Genomic DNA, 15,343 nt, shown 5'->3' on the forward strand with positions numbered 1-15,343 from the left:
TATAGAAGATTCAATTCTTCTTGTATTTTTCCCTAGGCAATGACCTGCTTTGCTTGTATGGGAAAATCAACCCCGATTTATCATCCAGAGGATAACAAAGTTGCCTTATCCTTTTCAAATAAATACAACTGGGAATTGCAAAAAGAAAAAAAAAAAGTCCTTATTCCTTTAATTGTTCGCCATTTTATCATGAAGAAGTTACACACAGGGGAGCCTTGAAACTTCTTTCATGTTCATACCCTTTAATTCAATTAAGGCCCTAAGCTAAAGCAAAGAGCTAGCAAGAGTCAGATACTATTGCTACTGATAATGTAACTGCCAAAAAAATTAATGGCATATAAACAATTCAAGTAGCTGTTCTGTTATGAGAGTCCCCTTTTGAAGCAGATTCTTATGCCTAGTAGATGACAAAATTATGGATGAATTCCTGACTCACTTTCTTCAGTCTTTGATTTAAAATGGGCCACTGGATTTAGGCACTTGAGGTGCAAAGAAGTATTTATATTTTCTAAATGGCCATCTGTGATCCGAAGAGATCAATGGCATACTTTTTACTTGCACTGCCTGCATTTGGAGCCTAGGGGGAAAGCAAAAGCACAAATAAGGAATTGATTTAGATGGAATTTGAGATTATAGTCTAAGGATTTCGACACATTTTGAGGGTATGTGAGAGGTCATGTAAAGACCCAACCACATGGGGGGGTTTTGTATGGTAAAGAGATTAGCCGCCAAATGTGTGACTTTAAAGAAAATGGAATTTAGGCTTATAATCATTAATGTTGTCAAAGGGAAGGATCGTCATCCTGGTCCTGAGCCCTAGAGTGTAAAACAAAAAGCAAGTAATAGGAAAGCAAAAAAATATTTTACCGAACTACAAAATTAATGTAGCCATGATGAAGACTTCTGCACTGACACATTTTCATGTAGTATGAAATAAAGAACTCACTCAGAAATATCTGTTTAGACCCAGAGAAGAAATACATATATATAAAATGAAAAAATACTCAGAAAAATGTCTAAAACCCCCATGAAAATACCCAAGTCTGCTAAAAATATGTGAATAAATATATTTCATTATCAAACAAAGATACTGAAATAATTGACAGTGTATATTTGAGGAGCTGCATTTTTCTGTTTTGTGTTGTTTAATTAAATAATGACAAAAAGAGAAACATGGACAATATTGGCTGTACACATTTGGGATGGCTGGACTGAAAAAGGCAAAAAATTCTCACCATCTAAAGGGAGAAGTCAAGTAGAGCTGTTGCTCAATTATCTACCTGCAGATCCCCTCTCACAGCAGGGATTTTAGGAAGAAGATACTTTATCTGCTTTCTCTTGCAGCTCTTGAATACTGCTTTGGATCAAACTGATCGTAAAGTTCCCACTGAGGAACTCTGAGTGGAGTTGAAGACAATGAGACACTGGCAACCTGGTTTGCTTGTCATCTTCTCCCAGAAATGCCTGAGTCACAGAGTTTCTCAAAATGAGGGTGAGGTGGGAGAGAGGAACCTTCTCCCTATGTAATACATGCAAATGCCAACATCCAATTTGGTAGGATCTTCAGAAACCAGTGTAGGTCCTGTAGGCTATGTGAATTTCTTCAGCAGGAGTGTTGTATGAGAAATAATTCACCTTTAGTGAAAAAGCTGGCTCTTGGACTTCACTGCACCTCCTTAGGATGTCCACGCTGCCTGACCTCGTTAATCTTGTTTTTCGTGGTCACTGTACTGTGCAGTTATCCCATTAACATATTGTAGTGCTGCCCGAGGCTGCTCTAATGTATGCTGTATTCTATATTTGCCTAATTTATTTAGGCATTTGTAGTGCATTGCCCACTGTAGGGTCTCTCTTTCTATGGGCAAATGAGGAGAGCATATGGCATGGAACTGTGAGCTATTGACTGTGAGTCTGGAAAGCCCTGTGAAAGGGCACAGATACTCTGGCACAGCAGTTCTACACACCAGCTCAATTAAAAAAAAACAATACAACTTTTCCACAGAAGGAGCACTTTACACGCATTTATGTGTACCCTGCACCAAAGGGAAGGAAGCGAGGAAGTGTCTACAGCCTGTAATAGGTGCTTAAACCTCCTGACAAATCTGGGATCCAACTCAAAGAATAAATGTTGCAGATCTTAGAAGCAGACCATGTTGTGTGATAACGCAGGGAGCAGGACACAGTTCACTCACTGTATATTCTATTTTCTGTCAGTTTTTAGAGAGAACAATAGAACTGGCCAGATTCAGCAAGCAAAGTAAAAAAATTGTGACAAGGCACTAATGGAAAAAGGACTGCTTTCCATGAGATCATCTCTTCTGCATTTTGCATATATACATACATTTCCTTCCTTGGAAATAGGGGCCACTAAACGTATACATGGCCTCTTTCTTTAAGAACACACAGAAAGCCAACTGGCAGAAGCTAAAAAGCATGAGAATGTCGGGTTTTTTTCATTACACTGAGGTTTAATATATGTTGGTGGAAGTTATGAATCAAATATAAATGATTTTGTTTTGCAAGAAGGCATAAGCATCATCCATTATTGAAAAACATTTTTAATATTAAATTGCTTCATATCCAATCCTTATTAGCATCTAAGTTTTATTATTAACTTATTTAGCAGAACAGAAGTGGAGAGAAAGCGTGGTATGTTACTGTTTCATTCTTTCATCATCAATGTTTAAATTGTATTCCATGTTTAATGATAGTCATCAGACAGTACCTGTAGTTCGTTCTGAGTTGTTTTCCTTATGTTAAGAAAAATATTATGGATTTTTGATTGCATTATTCAGAAATAGTTGGTGACTTTGGGCACCAGATTCGAGAACCTTTAACAGATGTACCCATGGTTACTGTGAATACAGTTCACACACTAAAGAACTAGCACAATATTAACAGTGAGAAACAGAAACTGATTCACTCCAAGTCTAGGAAAATTAAAGAGCAGGCAGCCTTTTGTTTAAGCATTAAAACATCCATTCATCTCAAAAGTAAGCCAGGACAGCACTGCTCAAAGTAATGAAAAGCCAGTCTCAGCTTGAACTAAGTACCCATCACCCCTCTGTCGCTGTCATTACATGTGCAGTTGCTGTAGGCACAGAGAAGACATGCTTTTAGACCAGGGAGCAGTTATCAGCTCACAGCCCTGCCTTGACCGTTTGTCCCTCAATAACGGCAGGAACAAGGCAATTGGGAGAATAGAGCTGAGTGCTGCTAGAAGGATAGGAACATCCTGAAAGGCTCAAAAGCTTGTTCAGATTGCTTAATGGCAACGAAGTAGCCTTTGAAATTATTTGAATTACAAAGAGTGAAAGTTTACTGTTAAACCAGTTATTGTTTCTGAGCCACAGGGGGCATCTGAGCAGGGAGGGAAGAGCTGGAGCCAGATGGAGGAGGGAGCTTGTTACTAGTGTGTGGCCAGCACAGCATCTCGAGCAGTGCTAAGAGCAGATACTTGCTGGGGGAAGTAAAGCCTTTACCTACTCAGGACCTATTTAGTTACCAGCACTGATCAGCCTGGTCCTGGGCTCAGGTAGGCTGCAGGAGGAAGGGGACACCATGGAAATACAAGAGGACAGAAGTATCAATATCTACGTTCTTCTCCGAATGTATTTTCCTCTACAGTATCGCACATCACTTTATCCTCCCATGTGATTCTGACTTCAGTTCTAGGTGGAGCTTCTGGAGGTGAGAAAATACAGAGAAAGTGTTGAAAGTCTGTAATTGGTGTTTACATCTTGTATGTCCTGAGGGAACTGAGTTCATCTTCTCACAGCTATAAAACCTGGAGGAAGAGTCCACAAGCAGGTATGTGCACACTATAATGTTGTGTGGTCCCGACATCATAAGGTCATAAGGAGGTAGTTTTTCTGGAGAACTGATAATTCCCACTGATTCAGATCAAGAGAGAAACCGTCCTCTTGGGGAGAAGTACCAGATTCCAGAAATCATGCAAAAACTACACTCTTGTACTCTACTGTACAGAGAAATGAAGGTTAAAAACTGCTGTACATTATAGCTCTACTAACATGACTGACCAGAGAAAATCAGAGAATCTAAATACAGCCGCTTGGCCCACCGATATTAACATATCAGCCTGAAGTCCCTGATTTTAACCGTACCAGTGCATCCTTGGAACAGGAAAAAGCATTTACTCAGAAAATGATGTCCAGAAGTGTTAGGAGCACCAGCTGATCCAAGCAAAAACCATGCTATTCCCAAGTCTGAGGAACTGATTTATGCTTCTGCTGAGGGGACACACCATGAATAAAATTACGTCTCATTTCAGCAAGACCTCCTACCTCCAAACAGCTGAAAGCACATTATCAGGGCAACAACCTTCAGCTCTAGGTAGGATGTATTCTGTAAAGAAACCAACTCTCTGATGAAACACGGGAAAACCTGTATAACTGCATACATTGCACAAAGTAAATTAGCAATTTATAACTCATTCTCATGATGCAGTTGCTCGCAACAATACCATATTCAGTGAAGATTTAGGAAGACACTGTTTTCACTCTGCTTACAAAAACCGGTTGCTACAGAGGCCAAAAGGAAACTGTAGGTGTTAGCTAGCCTAACCATTGTGGATTTGACTGCCAGTTTTGTGTCATATCAAGGTTTTGCATGCTTGCATGCACATCTAAATGTCAGACTCCTTACATAAACTGCAACTCGACTGAGTCATGTTAACAAGATATTCAGAAGTTTGTCTTTAGGTGTTCCTGTGGCCAAACCAGCTTTAATCAAAGTCTTTCCTCAGCCTCATCCTCAGTAACAAAAATACACTTGTACTTTCCTCTTAGTGTTGTCAGAACTCTTACTTGATGGTCTGAGATAAAATGTGTGTGCACACGTTCACATGCAAAACTAATACTTCATGAATGCCAGAGTGTTTGTCTTTGGAAATTTGTTTGAGTTGCTTATTTCCTGTCTGAGCTTTGTAAAGGCATCTCACAGTGTAACTTGGGGTGAGGGAGTGGTAATGCATGCAACAAATACATGCCCAAACCATTAAAACATTTGTAGACACCAGCATGCTCATGCCCAAAATATAAGAACTTAGAAAAAGTTCTTTGTCTGTTTACATGGATTTTTTATTTTTCTTGTCTTTCACCTGAAGTGGTATCAATGTAGAGGAGCTGCACACACAATGGGACTTAATTCAGAAATAAAGCATTTGACTAGTCCCATGACATGTTATTATTTTGCAGGGTATTTAAATTACTGAATGATTACACAGAAATTTACACATTCATGCAGCGTTTGCCAAAATGAATTTCGTATTCTTTTCTCTCACATTCATTACATAAAGAAAATAATTTCTGATCTATATAAATGGCATACAAAACCACTCTCCCCCTCCTTTTCTAAAGTTTAATCCGACAATCAAAAATGACAACAGCATAGATAAGCACAAATGTCAGCCAGCTGCACGCTAGCACAGACATGTTTCATGGAAGAGGTGGTAACAGCTCGCAGTTTTCTACAGAAAGAAGGCTGTGTTCTCTTTCCAGTATATATGTTCTTAAAATACTTGTGTTGCTCAGTTAAAATATAACAACTGCTGCTAACATGAAGACAAGCTTCAAGTGACCCTTCAGTTTTCTAGGTCATGGTTTATTATCTTGAAATAACACATGCACACGCACATACACATGCTCTTGTACACAGAGATAAATTTTCCGCATACTAGCAGATTTTCTTAGTGCTCAGGTGCTTTTGTTGCAGAGCATGTTCTCTATGACAGAGTGAATAGTTTGAGTCAAATGCAGCATTTTTTCTTACATTAGACAGAAACTTCCTCCTCAAAGCGCAAGCACAGGGAAAGCATGGGAAGTGCAAGAATAAGGACTGCTCTTTGGGGAAGGGGTGGCTGGCTTCCAAGGGCACAGAAAGAGTACATGTCAGAGCAGCTGCAAATGCTTGAACTGGGATTCAAGCACACAACCGCAGCCCTCATGGTGATTAAGGAATAAGTTAACTCTCTGTAGAAAGATCTATTATTTATAATGTGCAGTGCTCAGCAGTCTACCACCAAGGAGAGAAGCACCAACTTGGCTTCTTTTCTTCAATGTTAAAGTTATCAGCAGCTTTGGATCATTCCCTGCACATGCTGCACTTGAAGCTCAGACACCTGGTTATACCAGATTTCTTACTCATGCATTTTAAATGCATTCCTCCTCTGATTTTATATTTTCAAACCAGTTCAGCTATCACCTGATTGCAGTTTACACACAACCCTAATCAACATATTACAGCTTGGGAACTGCTGTGCCATGTCTTTCCATGAAAAGGAAACTAGCTGTTCCTGTGATGCATCCAATTGCCTGTTCACACAACAAAGTTAAACCCTTATAAAAAAAAAAAAAGAAAGAAAGAAAAAAAAGCAGCAAGTATTAAATGCTTTTTGAACTGTGCAGCCATATGAGATTAAGCCTTTCCCACCCCCTGCATAATGCGCATTATGCTTCTGGAAACCTGTCCAGGTGTGCTTCCCACTGCCTGGAATCACGGGGTTGGTGGAGACAGGATCTGAAACCACTGACATTGGCTTTCAATAGACTCCTTATTTCTAAGTAACTATTCTTCAAGCGTGTGATTTTTTGGCACTACCTTAACTATTGTGGCATTGCCCCGAAGGACAGAGTAACCCAGTTTAAGTGTATTTAATAGTGCAGAGCTCTATAGCCTGTCTAGTAGGACTTTAACCATGACTTTGTAAATGATTTCAAAACCAAGTTACAACCAAAGTGACTTTTTTGTTTCTTTTTTAATAATAATTTAAAGGTTGTTTTTCAGGTTTTTGTTTCTGCAAAGTGCACAGGTTTACCTAACTGTAAGCATACTTGTGAAGGCATCAGATTTATTTTTTGCTTTTGAATCAGAACATAGACTAATGTTTTAAGAAAGTTTTCTATATTGAGCTTGCTCAATATGCATGCAGCCAGGAGGAAAACAGACCTACTGACTGACCTTCCTTTCCACCTACCCAGACACACAGAAACCCTTATACTAGAGCCAGACCTAGTAAATGCTGGGAGTTAATTTCAACTTCTTTAGTTTATGTCCAGCACAGTTGTGGTGTTTTATGTCAATGGCCATGTTGTACTGGACAGGAGATTCAAATCTTTAATGTAAAATACTTAGTTGTGTTATTAGTAAAGTACTTGGTTGCTAATTTCTGTACTAATAATGAAACATACTTTAAGTACATCCGTTAATCTGACTATGTTTTAACACAGTAAGAAAAATTATTGTCTTCAGGAAGCAAAGAGTCCTGAAATTATTCAACATGGAGACAATTTACTCAAATAGAGTTGTTCAAAGGTTTCATAGCAAAGCCATGCCCAGTTTGGAATTTATTGCATGACCGACACGCTTGGACTGGGCTTGCTGTAAGGTCCATATGCTTCTTTCAAAGATTTTACGCTGGATTTTAGCTATGCTTCTGGTGAGCCATTTCATAACCAAGTGATGGGAAAACTGTAGTTTTGCAGTCTAAGCAAAATTTACTGAATTTTGAGAAATGATGAGATCAAGACTCCCAAAATTGACCCAGGGTCAGGCTCCAAGTACAGAACATTAAGACCCAGCATGCTGCTTTTTGCTAGATCTGTATTTCCCTTCTTTCTTCTTCCTGTTCAATCATAGAATCAGAATGGTTTGGGTTGGAATGGACCTTAAAGACCATCTAGTTCAAATCCCCCTGCCATGGGCAGGGACACCTTCCACTAGTGGAAGTGGCCTTGAATACTGCCAGGGATGGGTCATCCACCACTTCTCTGGGCAACCTGTTCCAGTGAAGGACAGATAGAAAGTGACTTTAGCAGCTAAGTTAAAGCCATTAAATATTGTGTCAGCACAGTAATCTTTTTTCAAAAGATTTTGTACTGGTGGTAATGTTGCTCCTGCATTTTTGTTTCACATCTGGTGAGGGGACAGTGAGGTAACCCTGAATCATATACAAATACAAGTTCAGATTTGCACACCACTGTCTTTTTTGCTCAGCAGTATTCTTTGAAACAGGAAAGGTTTTTTCTTTGTTAGCACATTGGTCTACAAAAACATAAGAATGGAACAATATAGCCATTATTCGTATAACAGAAAAAGCTCAGAAAAATGTATGAAATTGTCCTAATGTCTTGTGGAGGCAAGATACGACCAAAATTTTGTTCTTCTCAACTGAAGACTGGTGTTCTATGTCTTCTTTGAATGGGACTTCTAAGGAGTATTAGAAATCTACTCGAAGCCACTTCAAATGCAGAATGGACTAGGCCGGTAAGTCAGGGAAAATATAACTTTTCTTCTTGTAGATACACCTTTGATGTAATAATATTGGCCTAAGTACAGCCCTGACAATTTGAAGTGTTTCTCTTGCTAAGTGAGTATGAAGTCTTTGCCTTCATGTTCAAAAACAACCAAGTTTTAATTGTGCTATCAGAGCTCTGGTGTTTGAGAGACTCTCAAATACTTGCTGATAATTATGGAGACAATAAATTAGATGATTCTATGTTTTCCCAGTATATTTTGATTTTTAAGGGAGAACCAGTCCTCAGGAGACAAGCGTCTAGACCAAGGAAACAGCATTAAGTGGCTGACCGTCTGACAAAGCAGAGAGCAGAAGCATAGCCTCATGCAGGCGTCAGACAAAGCTTCACAAAATCCTAATTTTGCCCCATCAGCAAGATATTACTTATGCCAGGAGACAGACATCAGAAAGGTGGTACACAGATGGAAAGTGGGTCATTCAAAGGTGAAGGGGCACAGGAGGAAGTGTTCAGCTGCTGTCGCTGGTTGAAGATAAGATTATCTGAAGTCTTGCATTTTCAGTTGTTTATGGATGCGTCTTACTACTTGGTTCAAATATTTACTAGACCCCATCAAATAATCAAGTGAGATTTATTATTGTTTTTTCCAAAGCTGATTACAGAGAAGAGATACTGCTTGTTAATCTTGTCCTATTCTTTGATTATACACTTAGAATATATGCTTCTGCATCTCTCTTCAGAGCACAGATGCTAAAACCACAGGACATCATTTTAATCCTCAGGTACTGTCGCAGCTATGTATCCAACTGGTTTTATTCCAGGTAAAGTGCCGCCAACTGCAATATGCCTACTTGCAAAACCATAATTGGGGTAACTATCAGCTAAGCAAAGAAGTTTTAGCTGACCCATACACAAAATAAATCCCTCTTCTTTCGATATTAAGCTTATAGTCTGTTATTGTCTTATATGATGGGAGGTAGGAGCAGTTCAGGAGTTTGTCCAGTTTTGGTAGCAGAGCACAAAATGTGGAGCTTATCCAACTTGAATGCAGCCAAACTTACTTTGACCCTGGCTAGCAGGGAAGCGCAGCATGTCACCAGAGTTGCAGATGACTCTATCACCTTATCTGTGAACCCTGTAGAGGGAAATAAAGAAATAAATAAAAAGCTCCTGAATCGCCTAGAACATTTCAGCCCCCACACTGCAGTAAGACTCCAGTGCACTGAAACAGCCAGCTTTATCTAGTGATAGAGAGCAATTTTTAAGATAGCCAGTGAGGAATACAAGCACATTTCAAGCATTTGCTTCAGTTTGCAAAGGAAACCTAAACTACATACTTCTCCACTTCAAGTCTTTAAAGGAATTATTTATGGGTTATGGCTGCAAATGGGTTGCACACGTAAAAGGATTTCTTAAAATAACAAGGGGGAAGCAGTTGTTAAATTGATTCATCATTAATGAACAGGGCCCTGGAAATAAAAGTATTTGCCAAACAAATAATAATAAAGATAAAAAAAAAAAAGTGAAACTATTTCTAGAACATGGACTATTTCTTGTTTAAAACTAGCTGATTAAAGAGATAACAAGCTGTATGAGAGCATCCCAGCTACAATAGTACAAAATTCATGGGGAAGAGTAAATTTTTGCTGAGTACTGAAGGATGCACATCAGCAGCTTGTGTGAGCACTCCTTGTTTAGTTTCCATTCCCACAGGTGTCCAGAGTATTGTTCCCATGTCAGCTGGCAGGAAGGGCTGAAAGCACCCCAAACACTTCTTTGAGCACCTATTTCTGCATAAACACAAACCTCCCACATGTGCTCACCAGGCAGGTGCATGACTGCCCGTGCACACAGCGGTGTTTGGTTTATCATCACAAAACAGCTCATGATAGCGTAGGGTGTGAGGTGTGGATCTGGCACCTCAGGTACCCAAACAAGGGCTCCTTTCTGTGTAGTCTTTCAGGCAGCAGAGCCATACAACTGCTACTTCAAGGGCAGCAGCCCTGTGCAAACACCTGGGTACAAATATCACACACCCTGGGCATTAGTCACAGCATGTCGCGGGCTAGCATGTGTTCTACACAAATAGCATGGAAGTCAACAAACATAAAAACCCTGTCAGCTGGTCTCAAATGAAAGTATCCTAACAGGAAGATGCATTTACAAGGGGCAGCTGCCAACCTTCATATGGCTGCCCAGGGCAGTGCTACCTGCCATTGCCAAATCTTTTGCTGAGCAGACCTACGGGAAAAGCTGTTCCCAAAGCCAGCCATGCCCTCCAGCTCCAACCTCACCCTGAGTCTTCTTGGGTAGAGTTATGGGCCCCACAGAGAGAATTGCCTCAAGAAATTCCCACGGGGCCAGATCAAAGAAGGGGATGTCTGCGCTCAGTTTTCCCCATATTGTTTATTGTACAGAGGAAGCACCATGCAATCACCACCTTCGCTCTGAACACTTTTTTCCTGCTTTCCTCTCAGTCCTATCAGCATTACTCTATGTCCTTTCCAACATGTGCCTCTTAATCTTTCATGAACAATTCCACGCCAAAAAAAGAAACATTTATTTCTTATAGGGTTAATAAAGTCCTCTAGCTTTACTTCATCCTCTATTGTAAATCAGCCATCCCCAAAGACCCTGGAGAAAAAAGTGCATATCCAAGGGATACATTGCCACCTTTTATTGGTGCAGGGTATTTACTAGCTTAGATTTCTCCTGAGAAATGTAAAAAAGGCACAAGCCAGGAACATAAATTAGTTTACAAATGAGAATTTCTTAAAATAGTGAGACATTGGAATCCTTTTACTAGCCTCCATGACTCACATCTAAACAGGCTGATAAAGTGATTTATCCTTCAGGAGAGTCATGTTTAAATATGCTGCTGCTGTCACACTTCCAGCCCCAGAGCAGTCAGTCCAATGGCTTTTCTTATCCCAAGAGGCACCACCCATCCAGACAAAGAGCAATGCAAGTTCCTTCACACTTGCAGGTTTGACAGTAAGCGAGCTGACACTACAAGGTGAATGGATAGAAATGAATCAGAAGAATGTCCTTTACAGCGGCTCTAGGTGATGGCCGAGGGAGGAGGAGGAGGTGACTTGGGCTCACTTTTGGGTTTGTATTAGGTTGAGCCTTTTGTCTTTACACTTGGCAGCTTGCTGTGAGACCATTCCACATAAATTTAGAAGGGCATCATCCAACAGCCTTTGAGTCAGTCATTGAGTCATTAAATCATTAGTACTACCACAGCTGGGAGATCTATGGCCAAAGGGCCAATGTTTTGGAATATGTCTGATTTTCAAAAGACACAGAGATACTGCCTATTTTATATCTTCTTCTTAAGAAAAACAAAAAAAGAAAGAAAAAAGAAAAATCTTTACTTGCAGAGCAAAACTAAAAAGACTTAAAGTTGCCCAAGCATGGATTTTATACGGTTTAAAAATATTCCTATGTTTCATTCAGGATCAGTAGAGTGACTTATTTCATACAACTTTTCTACAACTACTTCAGAGCAGGAGCAGGGAAGAATGATTGCGTGCTCAACAATACCAAAATCATGTCATTTCAGCAGAATATTAATTTTTTGACCTTTCAGTCTCTCTGACCCAGTTCTGAGAAAATTACTGCTGTCGTCAGGTCAGAACTTGTTTCAGAGAGCCAAGTGTTAACTTTACACTTACAGAGTATTCTGGCAGGAGTCTGTCTGCTTACACAGGATATGTCTTTGCCTTTGACCTGCATTACTTCTATAGCTCTCTAGTGCAGAAACAAGGAATTAGCCTTCCAACATAATTTATAGATGACATTGATCATTTGGATAAAAATCCACAGCTGATTAGTTCTGCCTTCTTTAGGAGTTAATGAGAAAATAAACCTTCCCCTTAATGAGATGGACAACATAAAAAATGTTTTCTGGGAAATAGATAATACGCTCTATTGCAAAAATGATATATAAAAGTAAAGTGCCCCAAGCCCCATAGAATTTATAAGGCTCAATAATAGGATGGATGTTCAGAAGCCTATACACCCAAGTCAGTTTCGTTAGAAAATGCTAAAACAGTATTGAAGACGGTCAAGAAAACCATGCAGTCTTGTGGTAATTTAACCTTTAGCCTGTATGGAATATTAGACAGGAAAACCACATTTGTTTTAGAGCTTGCGTCTTAAATGGGAGCCTTAATTGTAAATACTTGAAGCTTATCTCAAATGGCAAGAGAGTGTTGTAGGCACAGGGAAAGGCATGTATTAAGTACCTGTCTTTTTAGAGAACACAGAGTCATAAGTTACATACAGCACAACACCAACACCACCACCCTGAAAATCCCCAAATGTAAGAAGTTTGGTGCTGGTTAAACCATTGCTTTCTAGAGGGAGTGCTCTGCCTTTTCAGAAACATCAAGATCTCTTGAAAAGTGCCTCAGTTTGAACCCCATCAGCTGAGACACTTCTCAAGTTATGTGTGTTACTGAAACACAGACCATGTGTAGCTCCATGTATTGCATGTTTTCTTCCCTCTCAGGCCAAATGCATTAATGATTATGTGTCATCATTGACTAAAATAGTTACAGTGTGGTATGTGAATTGGGAAAGTAGATTTTTCATAAAAAAACAATTTCCTATCAGAGATGTATCTGTCAAAGTTATAAATGCTATTGATAGCAGTTGAGGTCACGCAGATAAATACAGTGGTAAGGTGTGGTAAAGTACATCATTGGTCGGTTTTACTTGTGATTCTATATTTGGGGTTATTTATGTAATTCTTCTGCATCAAGTCAAACAAAACAGTGTTGCCTGTAAGAGCTTTTACATTCTTCAAACATGGAAGTGGAGGAACTGCTTCTCTGCTGTTAGTTCTGAGGGGAATCTGAAAATATCAGGATGATGTTTTGCATCCCAACCAGAAGGAAGTGCAGCAGGAGGGCCAGGAGACCTCCGTGGATGGATAAGGAGCACCTGAGGAAAATTCAAATGAAAAAAGAGGCTTTTAATAAGTGGAAGCAAGGACAGGTGGCCTGGGAAGAGTACAGGGATGTTGTCCGGGAAGCTAGGGACCAGGTTAGGAAAGCTAAGGCCCAGTTAGAATTAAACTTAGTTAGAGGTATTAAAGATAACAGGAAGGGATTCTACAAGTACATAGCAAATAAAAAACAGACTAGGGAGAATGTAGGCCCCCTCGGGAAGCTCTCAGGAGAACTGGCTACACAGGATTTGGAGAAGGCTGAGGTTCTGAATGACTTCTTTGCCTCAGTCTTCACTGGCAAAGGCTCTGACTGCACCACCCAAATCTTGGAAGGCAGATGCAGGGACTGTGAGAATGAAGACCTTGAGCCCACTGTAGGAGAGGAACTGGTTCAAGACCATCTTAAAAATCTGAACGTGCACAAGTCCATGGGTCCTGATGAGATCCATCCGTGGGTCCTGAAGGAGCTGGTGAATGAAGTTGCGAAGCCTCTGGCCATCATATTTGAGAAATCATGGCAGTCAGGTGAAGTTCCCGATGACTGGAAAAAGGGGAAATCCTGCCTGACCAATTTGATGGCCTTCTATGATGGGGCTACAGAACTGATGGGCAGGGGTAGAGCAGTTGATGTCATCTACCTGGACTTGTGTAAAGCGTTCAACACTGTCCCACACGACATCCTTGTCTCTAAATTGGAGCGAAATCAATTTGATGGATGGACCACTCGGTGGATAAAGAACTGGCTGGATGGCCACACACAAAGAGTTGTGGTCAATGGCTCAATGTCCAGCTGGAGACCAGTAACGAGTGGTGTCCCTCAGGGATCGGTGTTGGGACCGGTCTTGTTCAACATCTTCGTCGCTGACTTGGACAGTGGGATTGAGTGCACCCTCAGCAAGTTTGCTGATGACACCAAGCTGTGTGGTTCGGTTGATACCCTGGAGGGAAGGAATGCCATCCAGAGGGACCTTGACACACTTGTGAGGTGGGCTGATGCCAACCTCATGCAGTTTAACCATGCCAAGTGCAAGGTCCTACACCTGGGTGGAGCAATCCCAGGCACAGCTACAGGTTGGGCAGAGAAGAGATTCAGAGCAGCCCTGTGGAGAAGGACTTGGGGGTGTTGGTCGATGAGAAAATGAACATGGGCCGGCTTCAGTGTGTGCTCGCAGCCCAGAAAGCCAACCGTGTCCTGGGCTGCACCAAAAGGAGCGTGACCAGCAGGTCGAAGGAGGTGATCCTGCCCCTCTACTCTGCTCTTGTGAGACCTCACCTGGAGTATTGTGTGCAGGTCTGGTGCCCTCAACATAAAAAGGACATGGAACTGTTGGAACAAGTCCAGAGGAGGGTCACAAGGATGATCAGGGGACTGGAGCACCTCCCGTATGAAGACAGGCTGAGGAAGTTGGGGCTGTTCAGCCTGGAGAAGAGAAGGCTGTGTGGAGACCTCATAGCAGCCTTCCAATATCTGAAGGGGGCCTATAGGGATGATGGAGATGGACTCTTCATTAGAGACTGTAGTGATAGGACAAGGGGTAACGGGTTCAAGCTTAAACAGGGGAAGATTAGGTTGGATATAAGAAGGAAATTCTTTCCTGTTGGGGTGGTGAGGCACTGGAATGGGTTGCCCAGGGAGGCTGTGAATGCTCCATCCCTGGCAGTGTTGAAGACCAGGTTGGACGAGGCCTTGGGTGATATGATTTAGCGTAAGGTGTCCCTGCCCATGGCAGGGGTGTTGGAACTAGATGATCTTAAGGTCCTTTCCAACCCTAACTATTCTATGATTCTATGATGCACAGCCATTGCATAACAGCATGATATTTCAGGGAGCACAGACAACAAATTTATCTGAGGTTCAGCTGTCCATCCCTCCGTACCATGACATTAGTCTTAGTAAGGGATGCAATAAGCTCTGTAGATGTAGGAGTCAGACCATGCACAGATGAAAAGAAAAATCTGTTTTTCTCTTAGAAAATGGCAGTCTGTCCTGTCACTACTTTGCTTTCATTTTCCCTCAGTCCCTTCTTCCTTGTACGTTATTTTTTTCATTGTTAGGCTCAAGTGTAGGTTCTGCTTAACCTGAGTTCACTAAGAAAGTTGTGCCAAGTCAGCC

Source organism: Pezoporus wallicus, unplaced genomic scaffold, assembly GCF_028554395.1.
Source record: "Pezoporus wallicus isolate ANWC-B61680 ecotype Strahan unplaced genomic scaffold, APGP_CSIRO_Pwel_v1 scaffold_3294, whole genome shotgun sequence".
In the NCBI taxonomy this organism is placed as follows: domain Eukaryota; kingdom Metazoa; phylum Chordata; class Aves; order Psittaciformes; family Psittacidae; genus Pezoporus; species Pezoporus wallicus.